Genomic DNA, 17,699 nt, shown 5'->3' with positions numbered 1-17,699 from the left:
TGTACGCTCGGTGTCAGTGACAAGCTCGACTCAGGGTTGGTTGGTAATGGTTGACTTACGTGTTTGAATATGTGCTTAGCTGCCCTGTTTGCCTGCTCATTTTATATAGAGCATGATGAATGAGATAACATATGCATGATTCCAGGGCATGGCCTGTTGAGTGTTATCTGCTATTTGCATGTTATGTGGATTGTTGTTACAGTTGGCTAATGTGAATTGGGAGGTGGTTTTGGATGTTGTTATCATGCCTGATAAGCGGCGTCATTGATTGCAGGCATATTGTTGAGATGCCTCAACAATCATCGAGACTCTACGACAGTAGGGCCGAGGATGAAAACCAGGGTCAGGACCCTCCACTTGCCCCACAGAATTGGCAACAGATGTTTGTCGAAATGGAAGTGAGACTGCAACGAACAGAGGAAGAACTTCGACAATTGAGGCAGCAGGCCCCTCCACAGGCCACTGGGTTGTCAATTCAGCAAGCTGTGGCGCTAGTGCCGGTTCAACCTATTATGGAGAACAGGTGGGAACCTTTGTATTGGAGGTTCAGGAAGCAGCATCCTCCCACCTTCAAGGGTGGACCAAACCCATTATAGGCAGAGCAGTGGATAAATATGGTTTCCTTCATCCTGGATTTTATGAGGGTGGAAGGGAACGAGAGGGTAGCTTGTGCCAGCTACATGTTCAGAGAAGATGCTCGCATCTGGTGGGATGTAGTGACTCAGAGGAGGAATGTGGCAGTTATGACTTAGGAAGAGTTCAGAAACATATTTAACGAGAAATACTACATTATTGCAATCCGAGCTGCGAAGGTTGACGAGTTCATCAACCTGACTCGGAACCAGTTGACCGTTACTGAGTACGCCTTGAGATTTGATCGATTGGAAAAGTTTACGCCGAATTTGGTGCCAAATGATGCGGTAAGAAGGGTTAGATTTGTACGGGGGTTGAATGTTATGATCGCCGGTGATGTGAAGATTATTTTGGATCCAGGGACTACTACTTATGCCCAGGTCATGGACAAGGCCCTTACAGCTGAGGGGGTCGTGGATCAGATATGGAGAGAGAACATAGTTTGACGCGATGCTAGGAGGACCGTGCCTCCTTTTATTGGATCCAGCCGGGGTAGAGGCTCCAGTGAGCAGAAGAGAAAGGCCTCAGATTCTTTTGTTCCTCCTAGCTCGGATAGGAGGGCACGGGGTGCTTTTAGTGGCCGTCAGAGCGGAGGTGACAACTGGTGGAGTTTTCCAGTGTGTCCACGGTGCAGACGACGACATCTGGGTGAGTGCGGGATTAGGGCCTGCTTTTTCTGTGGGAGTGCCAATCATCTAAATAAAGACTACCTGCAAGTCAGGAAAGAGGAGCGGAAGCAGGGCGACAATCTCGCTCCTGCCAGAGTGTTCACCTTGACTCCAACTGAGGCGTAGGCTAGCCCCTCGGTTGTGACAGGTCAGATTTCTAGTGCTGGGTCTTCTTATACTGCATTGATTGATTCGGGAGCTACTCATTCATTTGTGTCTGCTAGAGTGATAGATCATCTGTGTAGACCTAGTGTTTTGTATGCTAGGGGTTTTTAGAATTTGTTGCCGACTGGGGAACTGGTAGTCTCTAGGAGATGGATTAGAGCTTTACCAGTAGAGGTAGATGGTAGGGAGTTGTTTGCTGATCTGATTGAGCTTGCGATGGATGACTTCGACATGATCCTAGGGATGGATTGGCTATCGAAGTATGGGGCGACGATTGACTACAAGCGCGGGATGGTGACTTTTGAAACAGAAGGGGAGGTACCCTTTGTATATGTGGGGATAGTTAGGGGGCCGCGGGTACTTATGATTTCACCATTGAAGGCTAGAGACCTGATGCAGGAAGGTTGCATAGGATTCCTAGCGAACATTGTGGATACCTCTAGGGTTGCGTCAGTTGGACCGAGTGAGACCAGATTGGTATGTGAGTTTCCAGATTTATTTCCAGCAGACCTGCCAGGGTTGCCGCTGCAGCAGGAGATTGAGTTTGTTATAGAGTTGGCACCAGAGGTGGAGCTAGTATCTAACACACCTTACAGAATGGCTCCAGCAGAGTTGAAAGAGTTGAAGATTCAGTTGCAGGAGTTACTAGATTTGGGGTTCATCAGACCGAGTTTCTCGCCATCGGGTGCTCCAGTGTTGTTTGTTAAGAAGAAGGATGGATCTCTTAGGATGTGTATTGACTACAGGGAGCTGAACAAGTTGACCATTAAGAACAAGTACCCACTGCCTAAGATCGACGATCTATTTGACCAACTATAGGGAAAGACAGTTTTTTCCAAGATTGATCTCCGGTCGGTTACCATCAGTTAAGGATCAAAGAAGAGGATATACCAAAGACCGCTTTCCGCACAAGATATGGACATTATGAATTCCTGGTTATGTCCTTTGGGTTAACCAATGCCCCAGCAGCTTTTATGAACATGATGAATATGGTTTTCAAGGATTATCTGGATAAGTTTGTGATTGTGTTTATCGACAACATTTTGGTGTACTCTCAGTCAGAGACAGAGCATGAGCAGCATCTACATTTGGTATTGCAGCGGTTGAGGGAGCATAGGTTATATGCTAAGTTCAGCAAGTGCGAGTTTTGGCTACCGCAAGTCACGTTTCTGGGCCATATTGTCAGTAAGGAGGGGATTCTAGTTGACCCAAGTAAGATTGAGGCAATGAGAGATTGGCCTAGACCGAGCAGTGTTCCTGAAGTTAGGAGTTTTCTGGGATTGGCAGGGTCTTATCAACGGTTTGTTGAGGGGTTCTCCAGGATAGCTACATCATTGACTGAATTGACAAAGAACAAGACTAAGTATGTTTGGACGGACAGGTGTGAGAACAGTTTCAAGGAACTAAAGCGGCGTCTGATCACCGCGCCAGTGTTGAGTCTGCCGACGAACAATGAAAAGTTCGTGGTTTATTGTGATGCTTCCAGTAGGGTCTAGGGTGTGTACTGATGCAAGATGGAAAGGTGATAGCCTATGCATCGAGACAATTAAAGGAATATGAGTAGAGATATGCCACGCATGATCTAGAGTTGGCAACGGTGGTATTCGCACTTAAGATTTGGAGACATTATCTATATGGTGAGAAGTGCGAGATATACACTGACCATAAGAGTTTGAAGTACTTCTTTACTTAGAAGGATATGAATATGCGCCAAAGACGGTGACTGGAATTGGTAAAGGATTATGATTGTGATATCCTATACCATCTTGGGAAGGCTAATGTAGTGGCTGATGCATTGAGTCGGAAGGGCCCAAGATAGTTGTTCAGTTCGAGACAGATATCTGATAAGCTAGCTAAGGAGATGACTAGAGCGGGTATAGAGTTGGTGGTTGGTCGGTTAGCCAACATCACTCTTCAGTCTACACTCCTTGAGAGGATCAAGGAGGCGCAGGGGAAGGATTCTCAATTGAGAGAGCACAGAGAGAATGTCTTAGTCAGAGCAGCTAAGGACTTTTCTATCTCGGAGATGGGGTTACTGAAGTACAAGGGTCAGATCTGTGTATCGATGGATTCTGATATTCGGTGAGAGATCTTGGATGAATTGTATACCACTCCGTATTCTTTGCATCCAGGTACGACGAAGATGTACCAAGATTTGAGAGCCTTGTACTGGTGGTCGGGTATGAAGAGGGATGTGGTGGATTATGTGGCTAAGTGCTTAACGTGTCATCAGGTTAAGGCTGAACATCAGAGGCCAGCAGGGTTATTGCAGCCTCTGGGGATTCCAGAGTGGAAGTGGGAAGATATCACCATGGATTTCGTGGTTGGTTTGCCGAAGACCGTGGGACAGCATGACTCGATGTGGGTGATTGTGGATAGGTATACCAAGTCCGCCCACTTTTTACCTGTCAAGACGACTTACACTATGGAGCAGTATGCTGAGTTATATATGAAGGAAATTGTTCGACTTCATGGGGCTCCGAGGTCGATAGTATCCGACAGGGACCCCACCTTCACCTCCAAGTTTTGGGAGAGTCTATAGAAGGCTATGGGCACGCAGTTGCGGTTTAGTACTGCTTATCATCCTCAGACAGATAGACAGTCTGAAAGGACAATTCAGATACTGGAAGACATGCTACAAGCCTGTGTGCTAGATTTTGAGGGATCTTGGAGTAAGTATCTCCCTTTGATTGAGTTCTCGTACAATAACAGTTATCAGGCAACTATCGGAGTGGCTCCGTATGAGATGCTATATGGGAGGAAGTGCATATCACCTATCCATTGGGATGAGACAGGTGAAAGGAGATATTTGGGTCCTGAGATGGTTCAAAGGACCAATGAGGTAATTGAAAAGATTAGAGCTCGAATGCTCGCCTCCCATAGTCGCCAGAAGAGTTACTCGGACTAGAGACGCAGAAGCGTGGAATTTCAGGTCGGTGACCATGTGTTCCTTAGGGTTTCAACTTTGAGAGGAGTGAAAAAGTTTGGTGTTCAAGGCAAGCTGAGCCCTAGGTTTTGTTGGCCCCTTTGAGATTCTGGAACGGGTGGGAGAGGTAGCGTACAGATTGGCGATGCCTCCATCTTTATCAGGGGTTCATGATTTTTTTCACGTGTCCATGCTCCAGAAGTATGTATCAGATTCGACGCATGTACTGAGTTATAAGAATTGAGAGTTGGACCAGGATTTATCTTATGAGGAGAAGCCCGTTCAGATTCTCGATCGGAAGGATAAAGTTTTGCGGAACAAGACCATCGCTTTGGTGAAAGTGTTGTGGAGGAACAACAAGGTTGAGGAGGCAACGTGGGAACTTGAATCTGACGTGCGAGAGCGGTATCCCGAGTTGTTCAGGTAATTTTGAGGATGAAATTTCTGTAAGGAGGGATAGTTGTAGCGTCCCAAATCTGCTAATAAGGCTTAGGGCCTTGATTAGCGTGCCTGGAGGGCAATAAGTTATTTATTATTATAATATGTGAAATTTGATGAGTATGTGATTAGAGATGCATGTTTAGGTGAATTAAATATGCATGTGGGCCCCGTCTGGTTATTAGGAGCATGTTTGTAATTTTAGCTTGTTGAGGGCATAAATGTAATTATTGTGATATATTTGTGATATATCTATGATGCACGATCTGAGACAGTCCTAGGGAGCGGTTTAGCTAGAAAGTCACAATGGGGTTGAATACCCGACTCGGGGCGAGTCGAGGGGTATTTCGGGCATTACACGTTTTATTGGGTTATCGTGTTATGAAAATAAATATTTGGAGATATATTTGAAGTTAGAACGTTTAGGAGGGAAATTGAGGAAATTTACCATTTTGCCCTTGGGGACGTTTTTGGTACCCCGAGCCTTTGAGATAACCTTAGAGACTTAAGTCAAGTAAGATAAAACTTGGAAGCAATCAGAAATTAGTGAACTGACCAAAACTGTCTTTTCTCTCTCTTGTTTTCTCTCAACCTTACCAAGGGGAACTTTGAGGAGATTTAGCTAGGAAATTCATAACTCAAGGCTAGAGCTTGAGGGGATTGAAGCTTAGAGCTTAGGAGATTAACTCAGAGATTTAATTAAGCAAAGGTAAGCTTATAACTTGATGAATTATATTGAATTTATGCTGGTATTTCAGAGTGATGGATGTGAGCTAGGTGAAGAATCATTCTTGAGTTTTAGGTGAGGTTTAGGGTTAATTCTTGTTAGGTTTTGTTACTGAGACTGTAGTAGAACTTCTATGATGAATGATTTGGATTGTTGGGTTGATTTTGGGGTAAATTGGCTTGGTTTTGGAGGTAAAAATAGAGGATTTTTCTGGGTTCGAAGGGTTGGGCCGCGACATTGTTCTTGCTGAGCCGCGACCCTCTAGAACAAGTTGGAGGCCAGGAAGAGAGGCGGGCCACGGCGCGCCTGCCCTATTTTGGGGTTGGGGGTTTCTTGTTGAGGCGGGTCGCAGAATGGATTCATGGGGCCGCGACACTTAGTGTGTTTTTGGGCTTCAAGGAGGTTTTAGGCTCGGGAATCCAAAAGTTAAGGCTCGGGATGGATTTTATCACCCAGATTGATAGAATTCACGATCCCGGAGACTAGAATTATGACCCAAAGCTATTTAATGGATTAGAACTTGATGGATGGATGTTGTTGATGCGTTGTGGCTAGGTTTTCAGCGAGGCTCGGACTAGGGGCCTGTGCTCGGGACATCGATGCTTGGAAAGCTTGGGACACAGGTAAGAAAACTGTTGTACCCGTAGAGCAGGGCAAGGCCCTATAGTTTGTGTTGCAGGGCACAACCCTATATGATTGTGTTGTAGGGCGTAGCCCCATTGGATATGTTTATACTTGTTTAATTATGCTATGTGTGCATATATGTGAATGAACGGCTAGAGCTGGGAACGGTGAAGGCCAAAATGGCAAGGCCGAGTACGGCAAGGGCCGGGAGCAGCGTTTAGCACGCAAAGTGCGAGTTGCCAGGGTGAGACCCTAAATGATACCTGGGATATCGTCACGGTGTAGACCGCGAACCCAGGGCCTGGTAAAGCACCTGGGACGGCATGGTCGTATGTGTTTAGCCTATTGGCAGTTTGATTACGTGTTGAATGAAAGATGTGCATATGTTGTTTGCTTGTGTGAGTTTTCTTGCTGGGCTTCGACTCACGGGTGCTTTATGGTGCAGGTAAGGGCAAGGGGAAAGTTGACCAACCATGAGTATGGAGAGAGTGAAGCGACGCGTACATGTTTGGCCTGCCTTGGTGGCACGGCCAGGGGTATTTTTGGGAGATGTTTGTATTAAACCTAAATTTTGTCATTTAGCCGACTTTAGTTATATTTTTGAGTTGTAAATATTTCTAAACAGTATTTTGGGATCCCAAATGTTAAACACTTTATAATTTTCAATGAATGGATATATTTTTAAATTATGTGACTTTGTTAATGGCTTAGCTACACTTTTGTCTTAAAACCTCGATTAGCGAGTTAACTGCACGTTTTAAACTCACTCAGTAACGGCTCTAAGGATGTAGGGCGTTACAATAAAGATTACCAAAAGAGTTAAGAAATGGTCCCATAAAATCAATGCCCCAAACATCAAATAAGTCAATTATAAGAATAGGATTCAAAGGCATCATGTTTCGTCTAGTTAAACTTCCTAACTTTTGGCAACACTCACAAGCTTTTCAATACACATATGTATCACGAAAGATAGTCGGCCAATAAAAACCACATTGCAAAACTTTAGCAGCTATTTTCTTACCACTAAAATGTCCTCCACATGCATGATCTTGACAAAAAGATATAATTTTAGATTGGTCACAAATTGCAACGCATCTTCTAATTATTTGATCAGGGCAATATTTAAACAAGTACGGATCATCCCAAATAAAAATTTTCACCTCATAATAAAATTTAGATTTATCATGCTTAGACCAATGAGATGGTATTTCTTTCACTACAAGAAAATTGATTTTTAGCTACCAAGTTATTAGCTACCAAATATTATTGGTAGTAAAAAATATTATTTTGCTACCAAATTTTAGTAGTGAAATGTCTTAGTAGTAAATTCTAAACAAATAAGACCAAATATTTCTACTACCAAAATATTTAGTAGTTAGTTTTCTCTTTTAGCAACCAATAATTTTTGGTAGCGAAATATTAATTTTTTTGCTACCAATTTAGCTACCATTTTTCTTTCGTAGCAAAATTATGTTTTTTAGCAACCAATTTTTAGCTACTATTTTTTTTTGTTGCAAATTTGTTTTTTTAGCTACCAATTTTGTTATCATATTTATTTAGTAGCAAAATATTATTTTTTTAACTATACATTTAGCTTCCATTTGTCTTTAGTAGCAAAATAATTTGTTTGGCTACCACTTTATTTAGTTGGAAACTATGTTTTTAGCACCAACTTTTAACTTCAATATTTAATAGCAAAATAATATTTGTTTGCGACTCATTTCTTTATAGTAAAACATACTTAATATTTTCTAAAGTTTTTTACACTAAATATTTGAATTGTAGCAAATAAAGTATAATTTGTATTATTGTCTCTTATAACTTCTCTCATATATATATATATATATATATGTGTGTGTGTGTTATGAATTTGAGGAAAAAAAACTTGATTACACATATTTAAGTTGATCAAGACAAATTTAATATACCAAGAAAAATAAATGAGTTGGAAAGAGTAAGATTAGGCAAGTGTCACTATGAAAAGTTGGCAACTAAAGCCAAAAAAAAAACCCCACATTTGAGTCTAACGCCATTGAAATTAAAAGGTTTGCGAAGAGTACAGTTACAAACTTCTCAAATAGGAACCTATAGCAATTGCCTCGTTAAAACCTCAACTGAGCAAAACCCTAGGGAAAAAGCTCAGAAGAGGAAAAAGAGTACAACGCTTTACATAATAATAAAAATTATTAATATAAATAAAAAAACTAGGTAATTACATTATAGCTCATTTGTTACTCTGAAAAAAATTTGGTAAAATATTAAATCAATTCTATGAATGTGTCGGCCCACTCCACTCGAATTTGATCAATTTCTTCTTTTGTGTAACTTTTCGTTCTATGGTTGCACTAGAAAAAAAACAATGATAATTATTAGTGAATTTAAATAATATATTGAATATAATGTATTTCAAATAAGGATATATATGTATATATCTTACATTAGTATTTAACCAATTGATAGGCCTCGGATCCATGCAGAAATCTCGCATGTATCTCATTATATAATATCCGCATTCGACATTCGATGGTTGTTTAGGACACTGCATATTTATATAGACGTGTAAAAGCCCTTCAATTTTTAAAATAATTGTAAAATACAACTTAGAAACTTATTATATATTATGATGTATCTATATAGCTACTTACCTCTATGGATTTCCATATAATACCACCTTCTCTTGGAATCCTATTTTTTGAAGCATTGTAGTAGTCAAAAACCCTAAACAATAAATAAGTTATCATCAAAACTACTAAATAAAATTTAATTTGATGGTTTTACAAAATTAATATATAATATTATTAACTTACATCGTAATAAAGTTTGTAACATCATTGCATGGAGGTTTTCTAATTGGATCGAGCCAGAAGCATGTATCATGCAATGGATCAGCTATTACTAGCACCCAATGATAGCTATTGATCACATAAATAGATTATTATTATATATATGTATACATATATTTTATAGCAAAAATATTCATTTAAATTAATCTTACCCTATATTAATAGGGAGCAAGGAAAGTTGCATTGTCTCTGATTCTACTAATCGGTCTGCTACTAATTCTGCATTTTTTAGTATATTGGAACCCGCAGGAGAAGCCCAAGTTGGATCAAAAAAACGAAAATATTGTCCTCGATTTGACTTTTCCAGCATTTGATATAAGATCCTAAATATTATAATGTTACCAATTAAAATAATGTTATCAAGAGCATGATGTAAAAGCTATAAGAAAATTTTCTTACCTAATATAAAAGGATATACAGGGAGTTTCAATTTCCACCATTGTGCCGAAATGAATTACATCTTCAGGTGCAATATACAAATCTTCATCATGGCCAAAAATTTTGCGCTCCATTTTAATACAAATGTTGTTTAAAGGATCACGGAATTGAACACTTAGCAATATAGCTTTTATGCTCTTGGGAATGTTCTTCGGCATATCAAACTTAATTGGAGACTTTTGCACATTCTTTGAACTTGTTGTACCTTTTTTAGATGGCATGTGTGAAGATGAGTGTTCATTTTTTTCCATATTGTTGACTACCTAAAAACATTATTCATTAAACAATAATTACTTATAAGTAATAGGAAATAATAATTCTAAAAAATTGAACTAAATAATGTTTTTATTACCTCATAATCGGCAAAAATGATTAAGTGTTTCGGCCATGGAACAAAACTTTCGACAGCATCTTTTACAAAGATTAAATCATCACGAACGCGGATAGGGAGATGAGCTTTTTCATTAAAACATTCAAGTACATGTACTCGTACATTGTCTTTTGCCAATTTTCTTCCATGTACTTCTGTGCCAGCTACAATTTGACCAATAGCAACCACATCACCATCTTCCAATTTTAATCTATACTTTTTGTCCTACAAAAAAAAATATTCAAATAAATATAAAAATTATAGTACTATTATTATTATTATATATTTAAAAATTAATAAAACCATTGATGGTGGTGTCGTCGATTGTTGTGCTGGATTTGAATCAATTTGTTGATTTGTCTCTTTATTTGACTACCTATGTTTGGTTGTTTAGAAAGAGGGGTGTAAACAAGTAATTTCAACCCTTAAGTGTTATTCTTAAAATTTCCATTGGTGAGACAAATATTAGAAAATAAATCTTGAATATATTTCTCAATGAGGAAAGCACACAATGAATATCTAATAACAATCATATATATATATATATATCATGTAAATAATGACAACACATACCTTTTTGTTCTTTAAGTACTTCAACCAAAGCTTGCTTACATTCAATCAAACTTATACTTCAAAAATGACTTGATGCACAACCTCACAAATATTAGTACATAGATCAGTCAACTTTCAATCATAGTATAATTTTTGTATTCATAAATGAACTCATGTAGATATACATACCTTTTGAATAATGATAATGCTTTGTTTGACAATCTTTCTTCTTTTTTCTTTTAGTAAGTAGTTCAGATTGACATATGTAAGCACGCTAATGAATTTGATTTATATATATAGATTTTTTAGGTCTTTTAGTTTAGGGTTTCATTTTTTCAAATATAAATTTCTCAAAAATTAGTTACAATATGAATAAATTTTAATTTTGAAACATATTTTTTATTAAAAAATATTTGGAATTTCCATTGAAATCTTAAAATATATATTTTTTAAAATAATATACTCTTATTCAAAATTCAAACGGTTTATATCTTTCATTTGATTTTTTATATTTTTTTAATTCATTTATGCATATGTTGTTATATGATAACATGATATAGCTATATAATAGCACACTTAGTTGGTTAAAATAATAATTTTAAAATGAGATATTCAGTCAATTTAGGAATTAGTTGTAGCTATATAATATCATTCATGATTAGTTAAATCTCGATTATGTTATTTTGTTATTTATTTGGTAAATCTAATTCTAAATTTGAATTTCATATTTCATATTTGACTTCTCTGTATTTTTTACACTGCAAAATTTTATGCGGGAAGATATATATATATATATATATAGTGTAGTGTTGTTTTATTATTTAAAAGTTTCAATCGGAAATAGTTTACCTTCTTCTCATAGCAATATTGATATGTTTATAAATATATATTTATATGATTAAGAGTGTCATTTAAAAGGAGTGAATTGCATTGTTTAAGTACATCTGATGACTTTATTGCTAAGGATTTACAACTATATTAGACTTTTTTTTTTCAATTTTTCTTTTATTTTATAGACTTTCTATGAGTTTATCACATCTAGTATCATTCATAAAGTTTATGAATACAGGTATGGGACTATATGAAACATGTTTCAAATTTGTGGTCAAACTCTGGAATGTCATTTGCATAATGTCTCAGAGTTTCCTATAGTAATTACAAGCTCTCAGGATGGAATTTATGTGTATGACATTCTGCCACTTATAAGTAAGTTAATAAATATATATATAGTCACATCTATTTTTGACTTTTGTGTATATTTCTTCACAGTCTCTCAATTTTGATTGATTTACAAGCTAGAAAACACTCTAAATTATGATTTTGGCAGAGTTTGCACATCAAATGTATTGAATTAGTAAGATTACTTTCTTTTTTTTCTACTTTCCCACTCTAAGTGGGGATAGCAGTACATGCATGTGCTATCCCCACTAATATACATATATATGTATACATATGTTAGGATTTTATAATATTATGATAGTTTAGAGGGCCACAAACTGTTATATTTTTTTTAATATTAATAGGTTTCTGTAATACTTTTACCTTTTGCTTTGTTTCCTTTCCCTCATAATATATATTGGTGGTGCTAGTTGAAACAGTTTTGGAGCTCTGTGTGCTTATAATCAAGAGGCCAACACACCCTTTGTTAGAAAAAAGTGTTTGATGCTCTCTGTACATTCCAAACATAATCAAGTGTCTAAAAAGTAAATCTTATGCATTTTCTCAATTCAATTTTGCATGTGTCTTTAAGTAAGAAGGTACATATGTAAATTGTTGTTGATTACAAATAATATTATACATGTATATATTTGTAAAGTTATCAAATGTGATAGATTCTTAGTTAATTAACTTCATTTGAGCATACTTCTAATAACTTTTTCACATAGTTTCAGAAACTAGACAATTCTTTTAAAGTCACAGACTCAACTCACCAGGTACATATGTAACATTGATTGTCATTACAAAACCAAGTGAGTTTTTCAGAGTGATACAAATTCAAGAGAATCTTGTTTCTGTTTTCTTGTAGTTAAATAAAGTGAGATTAGCAAAATTTATAGCTAGCAAAAACTAGTCTGTAGCTGGATTTGACACGAATTATTCATTTGTGTTTACAATTATGAAACAATGGAGAAGATCATAGAGTTTGAAGCAAACAAAGACTTCATTAGACATGTGACTGTCCATCCGTATTTCCCATGCTATCTCACCATTTGATGACAAGTTTATAAAATTTTGGGACTGGGAAAGGGTTGGATATGCACTCAAATTGTGGAACTTTTTAGCTGGAGGATGGATAATTACTTCCCAAATTGGTATGTGGCTACTTTATAAATGTTTTGCTCCATTTCATAGTTGCTAATAAGAGAGTTTGATCTGTGGAAATAAACACACAATCTATTTGTAATTAATGTCCATTCTTTTTAAAACTTATTTCTCATTAAATGCTTATTTTTTAATTAGGGGCTGCCTAGTAAGAGCTTGTCATGTACCCTATATCATTCTATCAAAATTCTCACCAATTGTCAATCTATGTAAGTTTTCATAACCATTTATTTGTTTCTTCTTGTATTGTTATACGCACCTCGCTTGCATTCAAATTTTGTATTGTAGTGTCTATCTTATGATTAAAATAGATGACACATTCCCATAAATTTATCCCAAATAACTTTATCATTTGGGTTGACTCTCATCAGTACTTTTTTTGCTTTAGCAATGTCATTTCAGGTTCAATTCCTGGTACTGCTGGAAAACGAGAGAAGCTTCAGACACTTGACCTGTCCAACAATAACTCTCACTCCTGAATACCTGATTCAAAATCTTCAAGATCTAGCTCTACTACAAGACATTATATTCGAATCTTCAGTGAAGAAAGAAATAAGGAATCTGCATTTTCATGTTTTTTCCCTATTAATATTAAATTAAATTTATGTAACAATATATATCAATTATGTATATTAAGCAGCAACATGCTATTTGGATCAATGTGTGTATATTTTTTTTATTATAAATCTTAAATTTTTATTTAATTTAATAAATTTAATCATTTTAGTGTAGTTAAATTTCATGTTAAAGTAATTATAAAAAAAATCATGTTAAGTAATTTTAAAATTATTTATCAAATAACAAAATAAATAAATTTGATTACAAAAATTAAAATTTATTGCAACCAAATTATTTAGTAGCTAATTGCATTTTATGTCATTATTGTATAATTATTTTTCACCATTTTGCTACCAAAATTGGTAGTAAAATAGGGTTATTGGACAAAAAAAAACTATTTGTTTTGCTACTAGATTAAGAAGTTTTGCTACAAAAAGATTGGTAGTAAAAATTAGACAAGGACTACCAAAATATTTGGTAGCTAAATACTTTTAACAACGGGGATTCAACTACCAACTCGCTACCAAAAAATTTGGTAGCGAAAACTGTATTAGCTACCAAAAATATATAATTTACTACCAAATTTCTAGAAGCTAAATGTCATTTTTTTTGTAGTGTTTAGTGAACAAATAATTCACAATATCAGCATGCCAAGGCAAAGAAGAAACATCCATCAATTGTTCATTAGGAAAAGTTTCAGTGATAGGAGTGGAATCATGTATAGTTTTAACAACTAGTCTAGATAAATGATCAGCAACAACATTTTCAAACCTCTTTTTATCACGTATTTCTAAGTTCCATTCTTATAAAAGCAAAATCCAACGGATCAAGCGAGACTTAGCATCTTTTTTTTATAAGAGATATTTTAGTGCAACATGATCAGAATAAACAATAATTTTAGACCTTAACAAATAAGATCTAAATTTCTCCAATTCAAAAACAACAACAAGCAGATCTTTCTCGGCTGTGGAATAATTTAATTGAGCATCATTTAAAGTCTCACCAGCATAGTAAATTACATGCAGTATTTTTTCAAGTCTTTGTCCTAAGACAACACCTATAGCATAATGAGATGCATCACACATTATTTCAAAAGGTATTTTCCAATCAGGAGGTTGAATAATGGGTGCAGTTGTCAAAAGATTTTTCAATTTATCAAAGGCAACATGACAATCATTATTAAAGACAAAAGTATTTTATTTTCCAAGTAAATGGCATAAAGGCCGAGAAATTTTGCTAAAGTCTTTCATAAATCTTCTATAGAAACCGGCATGGCCTAAGAATGATCTAATTTCTTTCACAGTCTTAGGTGGGGGAAGTTTTGAAATAAGATCAACTTTGGCTTTATCAATTTCTATTCCCTCATATGCGATTACATGAGCTAAAACAATTCCTTTTTTAACCATAATTGACTTTTTTCCCAGTTAAGCACAAGGTTTTTTTCTTTACAATGAATTAATACAAGTGAAAGATGGTGCAAACATTCATCAAAGGAAGAACCAAACACAGAAAAATCATCCATAAATACTTCAAGAAATCTTTCAACCATATTAGAAAAAATTAAAATCATACACCTTTGAAATGTCACAGGTGCATTGCATAGCCCAAAAGGCATGCGATGATAGGAAAAAGTCCTGAAAGGGCATGTAAATGTAGTATTTTCTTGATCTTCTTGGCAATGGGGATTTAGTTATATCCCGAATACCCATCAAGAAAGCAATAATATGCATGGCCAGCTAAACGTTCAAGAGTTTGATGAATAAAGGGTAATGGAAAATGGTCTTTTCTGGTAACATTATTTAGCTTTCTATAGGCTATGCACACTCTCCACCCTGTCTGTACTCGAGTAGGGATTAATTCATTTTTCTCGTTTCCAACAACAATGATTCCAGACTTCTTAGGGACAACTTGAACTGGACTAACTCATTGACTATCAGAAATATGGTAAATGATACCTACGTCTAATAGTTTAATGACCTCTTCTCTAACTACTTCTTTCATATTTAGATTTATCCTTCTTTGACATTCCCGAGAGGTTTTAGAATTATCTTCTAGATGGATCCTATGCATACATATGGATGGGCTAATTCCTTTCTCCAATGGTCCAATCTATGGCTTCTTTATGTTTTCTAACGACTTCTAACAATTTATCTTCTTGTTCTTTATATAAGGTGGATGCTATGATAACAGGTAAGGTTTCAGACTCTCAAAGAAAAGCATATTTTTAATTTTCTGGCAAAGGTTTAAGCTCTAACTTTGGAGACTCGGAAATTGATTGAACATGATCTAAGGGTTAAAAAGGTCCCACTTTGGTTTCATTTAAGGGTATAGACTCTATAAAAGAATTCACATCATCATTAGAATCATCAACATGCAAATTCATACCAAAGGGTGGCGCAGTTGGGCCGAATGGCTAAGGCGGAGGTGGGCCGAAGGAAGAGCTGGCAGGCGAGCCCAGGTGAATTTGGAGCAGCAGGCGTGCCCAAGTGGATTTGGAGTAGCAGGCGGGCCCAGGTGGAGTTATGAGGTGGCATGGGCCTGGCGTCTGGGCAAAGAGGGAAACAGTTGGGCTGGGCTTCGAACCTTGTGGTAGGGTGAAGCAGCTGGTTTGGACCTTGCTTCAAAATCACCATTTTGTCTTTCTTTTCGTTCCAAACTAACACGTTTCTTTACTTTTCTCTTCTTTATTTTCAAGCATAACAAAAATGCAAAGTACATCCTACAAAATAAGTAAACATTAAATTATAATCAAATATTTTCAATTATAAAATAAATCATATTAAGTCCATGAAAATATTAATTAAAATTTAATTTACTTTGAAAATTAAGTTCAATAAAATCACATTTTTAACTTTTAATCTAACAACACTAATTTCAAATAATTAAACTACAACATATTATAATAAAATATCTATAAAAACTCACAAAAATCTATAAAATTACAATAAGACTAATAAATTCAAAATTACTTAAAAAATATATAATAAATTAATTAAAAACTCAAAGACTAAGCAATAATTAACATAAAAAATGTGGTAAAATTACTCTATTTTGTAGAGTTATCAATTACACAAGTGCGTGTTGCACTCCCTTTTATTCATATGGAATCCGAGCCAGTCAAGTGCTTAGTGCACTCCCGGGGTGGCCTAGCCATGGCGACCTGCGCTCAACGCGCATAATTTCGGTCTCGGCTCATAAGCTGATACTTGCAGATCCTTAACTTATAAGTCGAGCCTTACAGACCCCCGACTTATAAGTAAAGCCTTAAAAGACCCTCGACCAATGAGTCGAGCCTTGGAGACCCTTGACTTATAAGTTGAGCCCCTTAAATCAAGTATGCCTTTGACTAGCAGGTCGATCTTTAACTAGATACAATGAAAGATCTTCAACTTATAAACCGAGCTTCCTAGCCATAACAAACAATCACATAATACATATATCATACATCATGATACAATGCATTAACATACATTAAAAACAAATATACACAAGCATAATCTGAATCAAGCTCATTTACAGGCCAACGTCCAAATCAAGACTATGTCCATCATTTGGGCGAAGCACTTATCATGTATATCATATACTGGGTGCATTTTTTTTACCTTTGGTAGTAGAAGTAGTCGTAGTAGTATTGGTAGTCGTAGTGGTAGTGGTAGTCGTAGGAGCAGCAGCAGAAGCAGGCGTAGTAGTAGTAGTAGTAGTAGTAGTAGTAGTAGTAGTAGCAGTAGTAGAAGTAGTAGTAGTAGCAGTAGTAGAAGTAGTAGTAGTAGTAGTAGTAGTAGTAGTAGTAGGAGTAGCAGCAGTAGTAGAAGCAGCAGCAGTAGGAGCCGCCGCAGCAATAGTAGTAGTAGTAGTAGTAGTAGTAGTAGTAGTAGCGGTAGAGGTAGTTGGTAGAGGTACTAGTAGTAGTAGTAGTAGCTATAGTAATAGTAGTAGTATTAGTAGTAGTAGTAGTAGTAGTAGTAGTGGTAGTGGCAGTGGTAGTAGTATTAGTAGTAGTAACGGTAGCGGTAGAAGTAGTGGGTAGAGGTACTGGCAGTGGTAGCGGTAGTAGTAGCGGTTGTAGCAGCAGCCGCAGGAGCAGTAGTTGTAGTAGTAGTATTAGTAGTAGTAGTAGTTGTAGTAGGAGCAGTAGTAGCAACAGCAGCAGTTGGAGCAACTGCAGCAGAAGTAAGACCAGTAGCAGCAGCAGCAGCAGCAGGAGTAGGAGTAGCAGGAGTAGTAGTAGCAGTAGTAGTAGTAGCAGGAGTAGTAGTAGTAGCAGTAGCAGCAGGAGCAGCAGTAGCAGGAGCAGCAGGCAGCAGCAGCAGGCAGCAGCAGCAGGCAGCAGCAGCAGGCAGCAGCAGCAGCAGCAGCAGCAGAAGCGGCAGCCGCAGCAGCAGCAGAAGCGGTAGGAGTAGCAACAGCAGCAGTTGGAGCAACTGCAGCGGTAGTA

Source organism: Humulus lupulus, chromosome 6 (assembly GCF_963169125.1).
Source record: "Humulus lupulus chromosome 6, drHumLupu1.1, whole genome shotgun sequence".
NCBI lineage: Eukaryota > Viridiplantae > Streptophyta > Magnoliopsida > Rosales > Cannabaceae > Humulus > Humulus lupulus.
This window is presented reverse-complemented; position numbering follows the sequence as displayed.